The following is a 20,259-nucleotide window of genomic DNA, read 5'->3' as shown; positions in this document are numbered from 1 at the left end:
TGATTATATGGATTTACTAGGAACAAGCAATTAGAAAAGTAGACAATCAGGGAAATCTGGCATACTAACTCAGTAGTTGATCATAATAAAGAAATTGTTAATACTTGAAAAATTTGGCAATATAGAGCTTTTTTTAAGAAATGATTCTGTATTTTCAGAGATATATATAAAATATTTACTGATCAATTATATGATGTTTGGCACTTCCTTTAATATAATCTGTGTGCCTTGAGAGGTGGTTAAGTGGGTAGGATCTAGATGAACTTAGGTTACCAATAGGTGATGGATACAGGAAAAGTCTTTATACCATTCTTTTACTTTATTGTGCCTGAGAATTTCCTTAACAATAAGTTAACCATTTTTAAAATACCTTTATTTATAGAAACACTGAAAAACTGTTTACATATTTATTTTTAAAAATATATCAATGTCATGCTATAACGGGGGAGGCCATCATCTTACTAGGTAGCATTTGTAATTTATTGAATAAGACCATTATTTCTTACATTACATTGTGTTTTTATCTACCACATTCCTAATGTTTTGGTAACATATAATCAAAAGTAAAAAGGCAGTTTGAAAACCATTTTTAAACATTGAGAATATTTCCATTAATAAGAATTTTCTATCAGAGACATGAAGTCACAGTCTTTTTTGGTTTGGTGGGGGTGTCAGATATTCTGTCTACATTTTCTATTATTAGAATGAATGTCAACACAGAGAAAAGGATGTTCATGCTGTCACAGGGCGTATACTTAGACTACTTCTGAACATTATTTTTCAGGAAGAATTGTTCAATGATTTGATCACTTGTCAGAAGCGTCTCACTGAAAGATCTTGCAAAGCTTTCAGTTTTCTTTTCTTTTCCATCTGGAAAACAAAGAACAAAGGCTTCATTCTTTAGTGTGGTGTATTAAAATCCATGCATTTCATAGAAATCCTTCTGAATATCAAGAACTATATTGAATTTTCCCACTTTCATCACTCCTATTACCAATTTTGTTATTGTTATTATTCACAGACTTAATCCAATTTGCCCAGATTTTGGGGGGCTTGGAGGAAGTTGTTATATAATTGTGTGGTAAGACTTTTAAAAAGAGTTCTGCAACCCAGTTGTATAGTAGACAATGCTGATGAATATGTTGTGGAGAATATTTTTAAGCAGATGGTATCCACAGTGGTATATCTACAATTTCCCCTAAAATTGCCTTCTGTCATTGAATGAGCCATACTGTAGCTGAAAGTAAAGCCTCAAAAAAATACTATCTCTGAAAAAGATGTCACAGTTTGATAACTTGCTCCCACCTCACAGGAATGTTGGGTAAACAAATGAGATAATCAATGTGAAAATTCCTTGAGCATTTGAAGAGTAAGGTGCAAAAAAAGTCCAATATTTTTATATTGTTACCGTATTTTAATTTGGGAGATGATACATTTTTATATATCTGTCTATATATAGTTATGATTAATTATAGGATATGAAAGAATGCATTTTCTGTTTTCTACAAAAATTCACTGGCATCCTATATTCTCAAATTATCATATGAATAATACATGAATACATTCTTGTGCTGTGTTTCATCTTCATACGTGCTATTTTTTTTAATCTGATGAAGAAAAAGCTATGTACATTTGCATAGACTTGGAAGATACCAGTCTTTGGTATCTTGGCAAATAAGGATTCGGATCCCACTCCTCCATTTTTTTTTTTTTTCTTTCCACTCCTTCATTTTTAACCCATCACTACAAAGGTCCACAAATGTGTATTTCCTTAATTGGTAAATAACATTTGAATGCATTTAGGGATACATGATTGGCCCAAACACTTGAAACTTTATATGTAGAATTAAACTTCTTTTGAATAAAAAGAAAGAAAAAATTTATCTGAATTCATAAATCTATAAAGCATCAGTTTTGGCCAGTGGCTATATCTGTAGCAAATTACTCTACATTTACCAATTCAAAAATATCATGGAGGTTGTAGGAAGCCAAGTTCTTAACCCCAGCCAAATGATAAAAGATGAAACATCTGACTTCACAACTCTGGAGGCTACCCTTAATTTTTTTTTTAATTTTTCCTTTTTTTGTAGAAACTTCTCACTTCAATTTAGTTCTGAATTCTTACTATCTCCCTACATAAAATTTCTTAAGACATACTTGGAACTTTCTCACAATGTCATATAAATTATTGATAAAAACTTTCTTAGGGAGATTTACATATTAAAAGGGATCAAAAATGTAAAATTGTTGCCCTGGATCAGTAGAGGTTCCTACTGTATGATTATAATTTAATCACTACATGGGGTGAAATAAATTGTAGGAGGGGTAAAAATTAATACTTACTGAGAGCTATCATTATCTAGACCCTTGAGATTTAATTCTTAAAAAAAAAATTCTGCCAGGATTTGCAGAATGCAAGGGCTCAGTGAATTCCCATCAAAATTACTAGAGGACAAAAGACAAGACATACCATCTTGTAATATCTGAATACCATGTTTAGTGATGAGTTCATAGAGCTTTGAGATGAGCAAAAGCTTTATTTTTTTTAAATATGTAGAATGGCATTGCATTGCTCATTAGCATCTAAGAAATTTGGAACACATGATACCTTAAAATTCTGAAGGAAAATTATTTCAAATGTTTAATTCCATTTCCAGAAATCTAAACAATTAAGATGGTAGAATTTTCAAATGTAAAGGAAAAAAAAAAATTCCTCTATCAGCTTTCTCATCAAAGTAGAATTTGGAGGCCTGTTACAGAGAGGACTTTTGTAGGATATCATATTTTCACCAAGACTTACGAGTAAAAATCTAGGTAGGAGTAACTTCCTAGCTTCCTTTTGAAAACATTTTGACTTAACTTTTATTCTCCCACCTATAATGCTAGTCTAAGTGTTTACACTTGCATCTGTCTCTTTGTGTGGGAGGGGAAAAAAAGCATCCCACCTGCCTCGGTCCTATTGTTATTAAAAAAAAAAAAAAAAAAAAAAACGGAAAAAAATCCTTAGAACTAAACTGGAAATAAAATGTCCAACATACTCAGAGTCTCCCTCAACTGCATTTCAGATAGATTGCACTGTGTTTAAATCCAAATACTTTGCACTTTCTTTTTTTTTTAAAGATTTTTATTTATTTATTTGAGAGAGAGAGAGCACATGAGAGGGGGGAGGGTCAGAGGGAGAAGCAGACTCCCTGCCGAGCAGGGAGCCTGATGCGGGACTCGATCCAGGGACTCCAGGATCATGACCTGAGCCGAAGGCAGTTGCTTAACCAACTGAGCCACCCAGGCGCCCTACTTTGCACTTTCAATAAATAACTTTAGCCTGGGGTGCCTGGGTGGCTCAGTGGGTTAAGTGTCAACTCTTGATTTCTGCTCAGGTCATGATCCCAGGGTGGTGAAATGGAGCCCTGCATTTGGCTCTGTCCTGGGCTGCAGAGCCTGCTTAAGATTCTCTCTTCTCCCCTTCTCCTCCCCCAGCGCATACATGTGCACCCTCCCTCCCTCTCTCTCTTAAAACAAACAAACAAACAAAACATACTTTAGCACGAAGAGTGGAGTGGCTTTTGCCATGAGTAAGGGACAGTAGGGAAATTCAGCATGAATTTTGATACTTATGAGGTGCAGATCTACAAAGACATAATCTAGATGCCCATGGAGGGCAGCAGGGTAGGCTGTTCTTTAGATCAGAGCTATTGGGATTTTAATGAAATAGAAAAATCAACTCAATCAAGCTAAACAAAACAAATAAAATGATGTCAAAATTTGAAGCCAGGCCCTAAGCACAGGGAACGAGACAATTGCCCTATTTACTATGCTAAAGGAATTGGTTCTGTTTGACCCAACTTAGTGAAAAAGGTGTAGAAATATGGATTTTTTTTCCCTTTGGCTGTTTTCAGATTATGTCTTCCACATTTTCTAGCAACAGTAATGTTATTTTATTGTTGTGTCATCTACTGATATCTGTAGCTATTTTATATACTAACTTTGAAGTGCTATCATGTCATTAATGTAATTAGCATTTTTACTTCGGCCATTTACTGATAGAACTATTACCATTGCATCATACCACTTCTGTATAAATCCAGACACCTTCATGATTTTTAAAGTATAAAATCAACATTCAAATAGGATTCTCTTTATTTAAATAGACTTATTAGAAATTTAAAGCAGATGAAGATGGTTTCAATGAAATGAATAAATAATTAAGGCAAATCTGTATACTTGTCAGAAATTCCATATTAAGAATCAGGTGAGGGGAGACAGTCTCCTGACAGAGCTGTCATTTTTTTAGTTAAAGGTAATGTTAATTTTTTTTTTTTAAATCTTGATGTTCTTTTCAAGTTTACTTGATCAAACCAAAAGCCAAAAAAAAAAGCTGCCAGATAACTTACACAGGTAATAATCAGAACCTTTAATCACACATAAAAAGAGCCATTCAATTCTGTGTATTGCAAAAATCATCAGCTGGTTGGGAAGGCAGGTTTTCGTACTTCAAGCAGTTTTAATCATTGATCAGGTCGTGAAATAAAAGAACAGATTGCATTTTACAAACTGGTCACTAGCAGGGCCTCGTCAGCAGGCCTAGACAATAATGCCTGAGTGTTGTAGGACCGCAGCTGTTAATAACCTGGCTTGTTAGTTGAAAGCTGGCGAAGTCTCAAGCATTTAAGAGGATTACTGCTATAAACCATATTAATTTTTTTCCTTAACATTCAAGTCCATGGTGATGAAGAGCTTCTGTAATAGAAATAGTAAAGTCAAACACACAGCAAAACCCCGTGCAATTCCTTTTTGTTTAGTGACTGATTTTACAAGAGGAAAATAACTGTCTAGCTTCATTGTACTAAGTTGGAATATTAATTTTTGATGAAATAGTTTCTAATTGCAAATCCTACAAAATAAAATAAGACATTATGTTAGAGAAGCTTGCCCAAAGGATTTGTTTCTAATAAGACTTGTTCAAACAGATTTTTTTTTAATTGGCCTCTCTCACTTACCTTGGAAAGAATTAGGCAAAAAGCCCAATAAAATCAAAGCTTCCAACTTTTGACCTCAAAGAAATTTATCAATCTCATGTCAGAGGCAGCAGAGTGTGAGTTAAGAGTATAGAGTCTGGGCCTGACTGCCTGGGTTTGAATTCTGGTTTCATCACTTTAGGCCAGCACAGGGTCCTGGATAAATAATATAGCCTCTCCTCTTGGTTTCCTCACCTGTAAAAAAAGAGGTAATAACACCTAACTCTTAGGATTGCAATAAAGATTACATGATTTGATACGTGGATAGTTCATTAAACAGTGCCTGGCATATAATAAATTCTACATACAGTTCGTAAAATTAAAACCTGGGACTATAAATTAATATATGTCAGAGATACAATAAAATCAGTAAGTTTTATTTATTGGCCTTTAGTGGTAGAATACAGTCTAAAATAGAAAATAGTTGTTCACTCGAAAATACTCAAGCAGCTGGTATTTACCGACACAGCCAAAGGTAAGTTTGAACATATACCTCTGAAAATTGTGTACTTAAAATAATTTCCATACAGTCACAGAAAAGTTATTTTAGTGCCATCGGCCAGAAAATTTGAGGATGTATGTTCAGCTAATGTGAACATTTTTAAGTGAGGATATTATATATTGTACTCCATATCAAGGCTTTTTTTTTTTTGAACGGAACATTATTTTTTGAAGAACTTGAGCTTGTGAAGGGTCAGAATACCAGGGGTTCTTCAACTTAAAAATGCTTAAGAAACACCACAGGAACTTGTTAAGAATGCAACCTTGGGGATTCTAACTCAGGTGCTATGTCATTGAGTCCATGAATCTGCATTTTAAGAAGGGTCACAGAATATTTTGGAAGTTCTCTTGAGAATACATTTTTAAGAAACAATTTATAGTCAAGTATTGCTGCTACAGAAAGCATTAGTAATTTTGCTAAATTATATCAAGCCTATGAAAATACCAGGTAACTTAAACAAATCCACAGTATCAAATTGTTTCCTTACCTTTCCTCTCCTTTTCAAAGAGTAATTATATTTTAACCACATTATTTAAACTTTTTGATGAAAGAGTTAAGATATTGTGGGATTAAATGTTTTACTAAATACATGCCAAGAGAAGAATCCATATATTCTGTTCAACCCAATAAAAATCGTGATTCATATAAACCATGTTACCTAGTCATTAGTTTTTAATACTGTTGTAGTTTTAAAAGATGATTATAAATGTGCCTCCAAATAGTCATTTTTTAAATTACTAAATTGATATCATGCTTCCTTATTTATTTGGAACTAGCATATTTTTATGCAGAACATTAAAATTTGAGGAAATCAACAAGCACCTGGATATTCCGCCATTCAATTGAATGCAACTGGTAAGGAGCCAGTAAAAGGGGAATGAAAGATCAAACAGAACATGTGCTGTTATACTAATACTCTGTTCCTATTAAAAATTGTTCAAGAGTTTATCCTGTGTTCTTAAGAAGTTATTCTGTACATAGAGGTCTGTTTAATTGTGAATTTGTTAGGAGGAGAATCTAAACATTGATCGATGCAGTAATTGTCAGACTGACTTAGGGTATCTGACAAACATATACCCAAGGAAGGAAGTTCTGGACTCAATATCTTTTGCACTGATTTGCTCAGTCAGTGACCTTACTAAAAGTTATGTTAGCTTTTTGAAGAATTTTCCTCAGTAATACAAAAAGAAAGTTAATTTTTAAGGTCCTTTTCACCATTGTAATACTTAGTGTCCCAATTATTTGTGACAGTTGCCCTCCATCAAAGGCATTTTGTCACTGTAGAGATAGCTTCTGTTGACATGATCAGCCAGCCGGTTCTATATATGTTCAATTTCATATCATGCCTAATTTAATTAGTTTGACAAAATTTAAATAATACCTTCAACATTTATTGTTTACTCCACCTAAATATGCCTTCTAGTATTGCAATTAATCTTCACAAATTTAAGACATGGTTATTGTTGTTCATCTTGTTTTTTAGATCAGGTAACTGAGTCTCTGAGAAGTAAAATACATTCAGGGTTACACAGGTCATAATTGACAGTATCTAGGTCTCAAGCCCGGTTCTCTTTGAGAAGCTGCTTATATATATATATAAGTAATATATATATATATATAACAATATATAATATCCTCACTTAAAAATGTTCACATTAGCTGAACATACATCCTCAAATTTTCCTTTTCCCCACGCCTTGTCCTGTGGATTTCTTCCATCTGGCTGTTCCATGTTGTATCCTTTTATATTAAACCCATGATCTAGTAAGCAAAATGTTGAGTTCTGTGAGCTGCTCTAGCTAATTAGTCAAACATGAGGATGGAGTCATTGGAACCTGTGATCTGTAGCAGGTTGTCAGAGGCTCGGGTGACAACCTGCACTTGAAACTGACTTCTGAAGTAGAGTAGGGGGAGGGATGATTTTGTGGGACTTAGCCTTAACCTATGGAATCTGATGCTATCTCTGGGTACAAATTACAGGCACCCAGCTGGTGGTGGAGAATTGCTTGGTATGGAGAAACACATTCCACGCATTGTAATTGATTACTGGAACTGTAATGATAATACAATTTGATATCCAGTTTATAATTAAGAGCTTACAATTACTTTTTATTCTGAGTAAGGTAACTCTCTGGAATTCTCGATGTTGGTAGACTCTGTAACACCCACTCATTTTGTTACTTTTACTGTTACTTATTTTCATCAGCCAGTCGAAAAATGCCTATTGACTGGTAGAGTCTGTCTTTGCTATCTAGCTTAATTTTAGGCAGTTCTAATGGCAAGTGGTTCACTAAACTTTGAGGCAACCAGTTCAATTATTTGTATATCTCTTGTTGTTAAAAATGTCTTCTTTATTTTAGCTGAGCTCTGTCACCTATTACTAGTCCTGTATCTATAATGCAAATACATGCATATATTCATAAAAGGTAATATAGAGCCTAGGTACAAACTTGAGAAGGTGCTTGCCCACGAGATGCTACATGTTTTTACAAAATCAGAATAATTGATACGATTTTGTATTTTAAAATCATGCTGCCTTATTGCATAATATTTTACTTTATTCTAGATGATATTATTTTCCTTGTTTCCCTGTTTTCCCAACATGCTGGCACTTTAAGAAATTATTTTTTCTATAGAATTATTTTGACAGCACCATGCAAATAGATGCTTACTTCTGGCAATGTAAAGAAATATAGTGGAAAGAATGAACTCTGAAATCAGAAAAGCTAGATGAAATCCTTGATTCTGTCACTATGTGACTAGGGCTGGTTGACTCATTTACTGCAACTCTGTTTCTTCATTTGTAAATTACAAGTGATATCCAACTCAAAGCAACATTGCTCTGTGGATTTGTCATGATACATGGACGGTAATCTCCATCAGTGTTCTCATATAGTGTCATCCATTTATTGCATGGGGAATTCTGACAGCAAAATTCTATATTTAATTAATTAAGTAATTAATACATCAGAGAGTCTGGAAAACTGTTTAGTATGTCTTACATAAATTTGTTAAAGACCATAAATGTGATACTTTTCAAAATTTTGACAGATTGAAATGTTCAATTCTGTAAAATTTTCCAGAAGCCCGAGTCACTTAATTTTGTTGACTTTGATAAATACTGCATCAGTAATAAGAACTTTAAGTATAATTATTGAGACCACATGTGTGTACACATGTACTTATTTATCTCAAGTATAAGAACCCAATCTAAAGTATATTTTCAAATCCCATAACTTAGTGACCTATCCTTTGAGGGTCATTCATAAATATTTGTTGAGAGTGATGGCCAGATGATATTTTTCAAATGTCCTCACTTACAAGAACCATTTGACCTTGCATATATTCAGAAATATATAACACTTTTTAAATGTCCCTATAACTCTCTTACGTTTTTCTTCTTTGTTAAATAAAAAATAAGCAATCCCTCTGCCATATCTCCAACTTATTCCTAAGACTAAACAATGTTTATGTAATGTATATTAATCTTTATTAATATTCTAATGGAAAGATTCATGAATGTAGTTTTTTTCAACATGAGAATCAAATCTATCACACTCTATTGATAAGTATTCCATAAATGCACATTGCAAATACGATTGAAGTTCTTTTTCACCAAAATCTAATTTCAGAATTTATTGATAACTCTATTTAAAACAATATTAAATACAACTGAAATCGTAAAGGGTAGGGGTGAGTATTGGTAGATATAGATTTATAATGTAACCTTTCACTTCTCAGTTGGAGGTCAAATCTGATTCTGTCAGCTGAACATGATTACTGTTCAGATAAATTTTATCTAAAATTATAATTCTTTACTGATTTAAATGCAGTTATATGTGTTTTTCTTTATTCCAGAGAATCAGGCACATATTAAAAAAAAAGATTTAACTCTGTTAATAAAAATATTTCTTTGTAAGTCAGTCCACAAAAAAAAAATCCCATAAGCTATATGCCATGACAGATTAATATGCAGTAGTTAAGAGTCAGATTACCTTGAACCTGCAAGTCTGGAAAATAATTAAGCAATATATAGAAACATTCTGTTGAGGAATTCAAAGATTCAGTTGGGTCTGTGGATTAGTAATGACATCCTTACTACTAGTTTAAGTACAGGAAATCTAAATTCTCAGCCATCTGCTGTTTTGGATCTGTTTTCTAAGAATTGCTTACATGATAGCTAACAGATTTAGAAAATATATTCAGCTTGCAGTGACCCAGTATGTGACAGTATTCATATGTCCCACTACAAAGTGGCTTTAGAAAATATCAGGATATTATAATGTATATCATATTACACCTGTGAGAAAAAATACTGAAGTATCACTTCAGTGATATTAGGGTTTTCCTTATTTTCAAATATATTTTCCCAAAACACAGATTAAGTAATTCCAAAGGTAGTATTAAAAAAGTTGTCTTTGATATTTTGAGGTGTGTAGTAGAGTTGTAGTTGTTGTTTTAATTAATAGATAGCTAAATTTCTAGAGTCCTACTTTCTATAGGATTCATTCTACTTACCTATTTCAGAGCAAATTTCAGTTAAAGGGCGTGGGACAATTTCTGGAGCTATCTTCCTTGAAAAATATAAAGAGGATGTTTTTGGCTAGTTTTGCATGATTGATGTTATGATACAAAATCAGTCCTCTTCATTAAGTTAAATCGAATGACCTACCATTAGTTATCTGAAGAAGACAGTATGCTAATTCATAAGGGTCAGTATATTTTCTCAGTTAAATTGAATTAAAGTAGGAGATTAATAAGCACTTTGAACTAACCTGGCATCAAAGTTACTGACATATAACTAGGATATATGTGTTTATCTATATTTGTAAATAGGTAGGTAGATAGGTACAACTACATACACATGGATATAGATAGATATGTAAAATTTAAATATATATGTATATATAATTATAGATATTTTAATTATAAATATATCTATATCCAAAAAATTCACAGTTCTGTATTTTTTTATTTGTCAGAGGTCCTGACAGAATTGAGCTCTCAATGAATATTTGGTGAATGATTAGCTGCATAACAAAGACTCATATCCAGATACTCTGATTCACAACCAGTTCTCTTATCCCCACTCTATATCCATTAAACTCTCTTATTGCTGTATAAATTGGTGGAATTTGTTTTCTTGTTGAAATATGTATTCTTTTGCTTAAGCCTATTGAGGGTACTGCACTGGTAAAGGGAGACAGAAGAATATGATGTTGTTTTTACTACTTCTATTTGAAAAGAGTATTAAGTAGGAATTAGAATACATAGTCTTGACTCTGCCACTAAAAGCTGTTTGTTACTCGTTCTTCCTGGAATTATGATTATTCCTTTGTGCCTGTTTCCACACCTGTGAAATGAAAATGATCGTAGCAGCTACTCCGCAGAAATCTTGTACTTATCAAGTAATACATACAATGGGCCTTTCACAAAGTAAGTGCGCACTAAATATTTTCTATTAGCAGTATCATCTGTATTTAGAGATAGGAAAACTGAGACCTACAGTCACTGAGTACTGTTTATATTCATTCATTTACTTTGAAGTTTTTATACACTTTTGTCATAGTCATTTAGTTGTTCCAACACTTCTAGAGGCTGGTAGCACTCTCCAGTGTCCTCTCTATCCCCCAGCTGTAGGTAATACTTCAGTTGGTCCTCTCTATCCCCCAGCTGTAGGTAATACGTCAGTTGGTCCAAGATTTTGAATAGGAATAGGAATTCTCACTCATAACTGCTGCTTCCATATTTATCTGTTCCTACCACCTCATAACCAGTAATATATTTTACAGCTGTATAAAATTATAGATTAAAAGAAGACCTATGTTTTGCTTATGTAATTTTTTAATAATTGGTAAATATATGAGTTTTGAACTAGAGGAAACAAATATATATTTTAAATAAAACAGCCAACTTTGCCTTTCCTGCGTGTAAATTTGAGACTGATCACTTATTATGTAAAACAACTCAAATGCCATTGGAGAAAAAAAGTCTGTTAAAATTCTGCATGCCAGAGACATATCAATAAAGTAATTATACGGAAAACATTTTATGAATAATGTATTTATGTATAGGAAACATTCCTTCTAAAACACAGGTATTATCTACATTAAACTTTATTAAAATTATGGATCCAGTCCTGTTTCCCTAAGAAAGTGTACATTTATTGTTCAAATTTGAATACTATGCTAAAAATCAAATACAAGAGACTTGTGATTAAGATTGAGTAACAGAAACCAAATTTAGCCCCCCTGCTTACATACAGAAAAAATCTGACAAAATATATAAAACTGTGTTCTTCAGATACAGGAAAACTGACAGTGCAAAATAGGGATCTCTGGGAAAGCAAACAGTGTGAGCCTAAATTGTCCCAACTTACTGCCTGGAGGAGTTTCCCATCCACAGCTAAGGAATGAGAATGCAAATGGATCATGATGATCTTCCTGAGTAGAGAACCTAGAGCTGGGGACCTTGAGGGCAAGGAGGTCAACAGTTGACAAGAAAAAATAACAGGAGAGAACTACATGGAGAGAGAGCTCAGGAAATCTGAAGAGGGTCCCTTTTGAATCTTCAGCTAAATACTTTTAGAGCATTGGTGTGAGGAAACAATGTGAAGCTGATGAGGTTAGCCTGGTGATGGCTATTAAAGGGGGCACATTCTGCAGGGAGCACTGGGTGTTACACGCAAACAGTGAATCATGGAACACTACATCAAAAACTAATGATGTAATGTATGGTGATTAACATAACATAATAATAATTAAAAAAAGGCCATATGAATGGAACTGAGGAACAGTCACTAAAGCTCACACAGGACCCGGAATGATCTGTATTCCCCATCAGCCATATTTGAAAACCCTGATAATGTTGAGAAATCAGGTGGAGTACTCTCAAGGGCATTGCCTCATTATTGTGGTTGCTCTGGTCCCATATAAAGAAGCTTAAAAGCAAGCCTCTCAAATATGGTTTTTCAATAATGGCTCTATTGACATTTTGAGCCAGGTAATTCTTCATTGTGGGACTGACTTGTGATTTGTCGGATGTTAAACAGTATCTCTAGTTTCTATCCACTAGATTCCAATAGTAAGCAGCCTCTCTTGCCTATAATAACCAAAAATGTCTCTAGAAATTGACTAATGTCCCTGGGGGGAAAACTATCTCTAGTTGAGGAACCATTGTTCTAAACATAAATCTTTTTCCAAGAAGTTACATCCAAGAACAGAATATTTATAGCAATACAAAAATATCCAGCACTGATCAAGGTAAGACTCAGTATGTCTAGGTTCCATGTAAAAATTGTCAGGCATGCATAAAAGCAGGAAAATAGAACTCATAATAGGGAGAAAAATATATCAATTGAAACAGAGAAAAAATAAAACAGATTATGGAAGTAATAACCTCAGACACAAAAACAGTTAATATATGTTCCATACATTCAAGAAGACAAAGACTGAGCATGTGAAGAAGAGGACATCGGAGATGTGGGAAAAAAAATACAAAACTAAACTAAATTCAACTTGTATGGTGGCTGAAATGAAAACTACATTGTATGATAGTAACAAAAATTATATACTGCAAAAGAAAAGATTACTGAACTTGAAGAACTAGCAACAGAAACATTCTAAAATTAAACAAGGGAAAATACTGAAAAAAAATGTGAAAAGAGTATCAGTAAACTGTGGGCTAATTTCAAGAAGTTGAATAAAGAAAGAAAAGAAACAAATATATATATATATTATATAACATATAATATAAATATAATATATATTTACATATAATTAGAATTCAAGAAGATTGAAGGAGCAGAAAAGATATTTGAAAAAGGCTGAGATTTTTCCACATTTGTTGAAAACAAGCTCATAGATCAGAGATGCTCAATAAATTTCAAGCATTAACAAAGTGAAGAAAACTTGGGGTGCCTGGGTGGCTCAGTCCTTAAGCATCTGTCTTCAGCTCAGGTCATGATCTCAGGGTCCTGGGATCGAGCCCCGCATCGGGCTCCCTCCTCTGCGGGAAGCCTGCTTCTCCCTCTCCCACTCCCCTTGCTTTTGTTCCCTCTTTTGCTGTGTCTCTCTCTGTCAAATAAATAAAACCTTAAAAAAAAAAAAAGTGAAGAAAACTATACCAAAGATTAAAATCAGAGATATAGAGAAAATCTTAAGAAAGCATCCAGAGAGAAGAAATTATGTAGAGATGAAGGAGAACAATGACAGCAGGCTTCTTATAGCTTATAAAAGTGCAAGCTGCAAGATAGTGGAGCAACATTTTTAAAGTGCTCAAGTAAGAAACAATAAACCCAACAATAACAATGAAAAAACCATATGCAATTTATAATTCTATACTCAGGGAAAATCTGTCAATCACAAAGGTGAACTAAAGACTGTTTGCAGACATGGAAAAGCTGAATTCATTCATCTCTAGTATCTCTGACTTACAGTAAGTGTTAAATTTTTTATTTCTTATGGAAAGGAAACATTAGATGGAAATCAAAAAATACTCAAGAATAAAAGCATCAGAAGACATATATAAAAGATTCTTCACTTACTTTTAAATTGTTTAAAGAAAAAAGTAATATAGATTTGGATTTATAATATATTTGAATTAAAATGTTTGAAAAACAGCATAAATGCATGGAAGGGGAAATGCAAGTTTATTTTTATACAAACTCTTTAAGAACATTGAAAAGTTATGGAATATTCTGAGACCAGTATTATTCAAATAACAGAGCCAAAGACATTTTAGTGAAAAAAAAATTAAAGTCAAATATCCCACATGTACATAGAAATAATAAATAATAAATTTATAAAAATTCTTAAAATTTGTGCAAATCAAAACTAATAATATATAAGAGGGAATAATACATCATGAGCAAATGGGATTTATCCTCTAAGTGTAAATTTGGGTTAATATTTAAAAATTAATGTAAACCATCATTCTACCAGATTTAATACAGAAAAAAATGATAATCCGAATAGGTAAGTGCTAGACATATATCTGACAAAATCTTATATCCATTCTTAATTTTTTAAAAAATCCCCATAAATTAGGAATATAAGTGCATTCCCTCTTCAGATAAAGGGCATTATCAATAAGTTGGGATGATTTTTTCCAAAGATCAGGAACGGAGCAAGGATGTCTGCTCTCAGAACTTCCATCACCATTGTACTAAATGTGCTGACTAGTGCAATAAGGAGAGAAAAAGAAGTGTCCATATTGTATAACAAGAAATTAGCTTGTATTCACAGAAAATGTATTTTCTATATAGGATCTACGAGAAAGATACTAAAACTTACCAGTGAATGTAGCAAGAATGCTGGATCCATGATCAATAAACCAAGAGGTTAAAAAAAAGTATTTCTATATGCTAGCAACAACCAGAAGTGAATATTAAAATAACATCAAAATATGAAATATTTGAAGATAAATCAGACAAAGTTGTATAAAACCTTTACATTGACCTTTGAAATGCAGTGCTAAGAGAAGTTAAAAATCAAAGTAAATTAAGAGATCTGTTTATTAAATCAGTGATTCAATGTACTTAAGATACTAAGTTTCTTCAAATTTATCTGTAGCTTCTACTCAAAATCTAAGAAAGTTTTGGTGTTTTGTTTTGTTTGTAGAAATTGATAGGCTACTTTGGAGTGCCTGGGTGGCTAAGTTGGTTAAGCATCTGACTCTTGATTTTGGCTCACGTCATGGTCTCAAGGTCATGAGATCAAGCCCAGCATGGAGTTTGGAACTCTGTGCTCTGTGGGGAGTCGGCTTGGGATTCTTTCCCTCTCTCTCTTCCCCTCTGCCCCCCCCCCGCTTTTGCTGTCTCTCTCAAATAACTAAATACATCTTAAAAAAAAAGAAATTGATAAGCTATTTCTAAAATATATATAAAAGTGTAAAGAACCTACAACAGCCAGAACAACTTTGAAAAAATAAAGATCATTTCAACATGTATTATAAAGCTACATTTTTGGCATAAAGATAGATAGGTCAATCATTGGAACATAATTGAGTCTATAAATAGACTTAAACATACATATGAAGAAGGGATAATCTTAATAACAAATAGTACAGGAGCAGTTGGATAGCCATATCAACTTTTACTGCATACTTTTTACATGCATTGTGTCATGAAAAAATGACACAAAACAGATTTTGGTTCTAAAGGTAAAGTGTAAAACTATAACGTTTCTAGAATTAAACTGGAGAATATTTGAGTGGTCTTTGGTTTTTCAAGGATTTTCCAAATAGAACACAAATAGCCTAAGCTATTAAAAAAATCAATATACTAAACTTCCTCAAAATTAAAATATTTTGTTCTTCAAAACATACTGTTGGGACGCCTGGGTGGCTCAGTCAGTTAAGCCTCTGCCTTTGGCTTGGGTCATGGTCCCAGAGTCCTGGGATTGAGTCCCACCTCGGGCTCCTTGCTCAGCAGGGAGCCTGCTTCTCCCTCTGCCTGCCGCTCCCCCTGCTTGTGCTCTTGCTCTCATTTGCACATGTGCGTGCTCTCTCTCTCTCTGACAAATAAAATCTTAAAAAGGAAAAAAAAATACTGTTAATGAATGGGGGTGGAGGGTGCCATGGACTGGTAGAGAATATCCAAAAACCATTACTAACATAGGATTTGTATTTAAAATATATTTAAAAATCCTACAGATCAATATTAAGAAGGCAGACTAGTGTAAAAAAATGGGCAAAATATTTGAAAAGACACTTCCCCAAAGAAGATATACATATAGCATATAAGCATATATACTATGTAGAAAAGGAAATGAGCATCAAAATTTTGAAGTAGAATTCTACACTACTGGTGCAAATATAAAATTGCACATCCACTTTGTAAAACAATTGGCAGTTTCTTAGGAAGTTGACCATATAGTTACCATGTAGCCTATTCATTCTACTCTTAGGTATTTATCAAAGTGAAATGAAAGCATATATCTACACAAAGAATAAATGCAAAAATTCATAGCAGCCTTATTTTTATTAACCAAAACAACAAAAATGTCCAACTGGCGAAAGAATAGACAAATTATAGCATATTCCAACAATAGAATTTTAGTCAGCAATGAAAAGAAATGTACCATTGATACATATTACAACATTAGGGGCGCCTGGGTGGCTCAGTTGGTTGAGCGACTGCCTTCGGCTCAGGTCATGATCCTGGAGTCCCTGGATCGAGTCCCGCATCAGGCTCCCTGCTCGGCAGGGAGTCTGCTTCTCCCTCTGACCCTCCCCCCTCTCATGTGCTCTGTCTCATTCTCTCTCTCTCAAATAAATAAATAAAATCTTTAAAAAAAAAATAAAAAAACAACAAAAAACATTAATTTCTAATAATTATGGTTTAATCCTAAATAATTATTCTGAGTAAAATAATCTATTTAAAAATTAGTATACATAGTGTATGATTCCATTTGTATGCAATTCTAGAAAATGAAAACTTACCCATAGTGAAGACAAGCAGCTCAATGTTTGTGTGAAGTTTGAGGAAAGTTTGGGGATGAGTGGAATCCAAAGAGGTGCAATCTGTGATTTTACAATTCTGAATGTGGTGTTGATTTCATGGCTGTATACAGATGTGTATGCATATATGCTTCATGGGTATATACCTATGTGAAAATATATCAAATTGGTCAGTATAAATAAGTGCAATTGATTGTATCCCAATTACACCTGTTAAAATGAGTTTCAAAGGTCTAGATTTATTATTACCTCTAATATAACTTTTTAAATACATTTTTATATTAATAATCTTGCATTGTATTATGATACTATTATAAATATTATATAGCTATCAATATGACTTGCTGATATAACTTTTGAACACTAAGATCATTTTGGAAAATATAATTCAAACCCTTTATATCATTTTAAAATTATATTTGGAACCATAATCATTCATGTATGAAAAAAATGCAGCTCATGTCAGTAATAGATCACACAAATGAAGGTGTTTTGCTTTTAAAAAAGAAATGTTAAATATTAATCCAAATCAGAATAGTTGTCAATGGTCCTGAATTTGAGAGGTTTTTGTTGTTTAACATTTGTTTTTATTTGGTACCATATATCAGTGAGAATATTATGTAGTTTCTTTCTTGGGTGGACTTCATAGACATAATTTTCCAATCTCTGACCTGATGAACTGACCTTCGGGAAGTAATGCTTACTATAAATTACCTTCTTCAATTTCCACTTGCAGTTCTGGGCCTGTTCCTAGCTACACTCATATCTGGCAGATAGTATCCTAACGATTGCTGGCTGTCATAGACTGCTTTTTATTTCTCACCTTTTTTCATTGGTTTTCTCATGTATAAAATAATTCTATTACTGCAGAGATAATTTTTGCTGAACAAGAGATGATAACTAAATCAGTTAACAAAATGCTTTATTATATACCTTGAATACAGTAAGTACTATGTATGTTTGCTATTACTATTTTTAAAGCATATTTAAAAGAGAATTAAGAGAGGAGCTGAAAGGGAAAAAATTGAACAAAAAAAGTGTGAAAACAAAAATAGGGGTGTCTGGGTGGCTCAGTCGGTTAAGTGTCTGCCTTTGGCTCAGGTCATGATCGCTGGGTCCGGGAATTGAGCCCTGCGGAGGGCTCCCTGCTCAGCGGGGAGTCTGCTTCCCCCTCTTCCCACCCCCTGCTTGTGCTCTCTCTCTCTTGCTCTCTCTTAAATACATAAATAAAGTCTTTAAAAAAATAACAAACAAAACAAAAATTAGAGACCTGGCAAGCATTTTTCAATGGAACTTTTGGAAAATCTTCACCATCAATAGTCATCTAAACCAATCTAAACATATAGAATCCATTTGTTCACAACTTTCTTTACTGTTTTCACTGTTTGAAATTTCAATATAATATAGTAATATTGTCAAGGAAAAAAGTGGAAATAACATAAGTCAAACCAGGTACTTTGAAATAAAACCCATTTGGAGATCAGTGTGTCTAACACAAGGTAGGTCAAGGGAATGGCTTGTACATTTAGAGATTAAAACTCTAAATTTTGGGTTTACTCAATTAGTTATACATTTTTTCAAATTTTTTCCAAGGTTAACTTTGGTAGAAAGTGAACATGTGATCACATGTTCAAGAATCAGTGTATTTTATTATTTTTGATATACTCAGTGAATTGACAAGGAAGGAAAAGAAGAGCTATTATCTAAAATTCTCAGTTTGATCTTAGTGAAAATACTGAAAAGTGATCTCAAGGGTACTATATTATCCATTGGTTTAACATTTCCTTTGGTACTCATGCTCTTTGGCTTCAAAGAGATTCCATTTTAAAGATTGGATCCTATTTTTCAATGTCATCAGTGGCATAATAAGTTTTGATAAGGAAAGATATACCAGTCTTCCATAATATTTAACAAAAGTATCTTTGTTGACTGAGATTTTGTCAGCAAATGAGAATACAAGGTACATTTGATAAAGAACAATGACCATTAGCTAATTGGAATTAATAGTGCCAGCCAAATTCAACAAAGGTATACTACTATATGGACTGTTAAATGTTTCCCTTTGTTTTGAAGTTAGTACAATGTATCTAGGCTGTATTATGAATGGTTTTTATCTGGTAATGGTGATTTAGTTATTCTATTTATAGAGCCTCCGTACATATACTTAATGTAGTGGGTAGGGAGCAGGTAGGATAATGTTTATAAGTTTAGATTCTACAAACTACAGGAAAGATATGACCAGAGTTTGGCTTCTAACAGCTGTGCCAAATTGAATACAGCTATTTAACTTTTTTTTTTTTTGCTTTAATTATTTAACTTCTTTAAGTCTTCTTTCTATTTCTCATGTCTTGTTTGGGGTTCCACCAGAAGTGCAGTTTTAGACAAGGATTCTAGCACAAGAAATTTGGGTATAATTACAGGAAACCCTAGTGAAGCATAAGTGAAGTGAAACAGAGAAAGGAAGGTACCCAGTTAAGTTTGCATTATCTAGACAATACTACTGAACATCGTTGGAGCTTAATCCTGCTGGACTGAACAGGCTCTTCAGAGTTACTCCATCTGAAGAGTGAGGAACTAGGGTGTTCGTGGAATGCTGTTGGGTGGGGTGATAGGTGTAGAGAAGGGAGAACTATTCTCAGGAATGTCATTTACATTTGAGTGGGTTCTGGCCTGAGAGAAGGTCCCCCCAAAAGAAATGCAGATCTAAGTCTAGCTTGTCTATCTCAGACCTGCTGTCCTTTACCAGACCAAGTTTCACAGCACAAAGAGAAGTAATAAATAAATAGTAGCTCCTAGCGTGGCTTCTGAGATTCCTTGGCATCCTCCTTGCTATTTGTTATCTCCATCTGGGAGATAACAAAACTTATCTCTGAGATCCTCTGCGGGATTTTACTTTATTTAATGTTTTTAGTTATTTTTGCGAGAGAGAGAGAGAGAGCACACGAGCGAACACAAGTGGGGGTAAGGGGACAGGTGGGAGAAGTAGAGGGAGAAGCAGGCTCCCCACTGAGCAAGGAGCCCGATGCGGGACCCAGTCCCAGGACCCTGGGATCATGACCTGAGCCGAAGGCAGACGCTTAACCGACTGAGCCACCCAGGCGCCCTCCTCTGTGGGATTTTAGTGATAAAATACATAGAGTGTCTGGCCCATAGTTAAAGGCTATTAAACTGTGTTATTCATATTTCTTCAGTGTTATTACTTGTTTATTGTGATCAAGCTATGAATTCAAAACTAGTCCTACCTATAGCATGCCCTAGTCAATTTACTTAAGCAGGAAATAA

The sequence above is a fragment of the Leptonychotes weddellii genome, chromosome 3 (assembly GCF_054177405.1).
Source record: "Leptonychotes weddellii isolate Sample4059 chromosome 3, ASM5417740v2, whole genome shotgun sequence".
NCBI lineage: Eukaryota > Metazoa > Chordata > Mammalia > Carnivora > Phocidae > Leptonychotes > Leptonychotes weddellii.
This window is presented reverse-complemented; position numbering follows the sequence as displayed.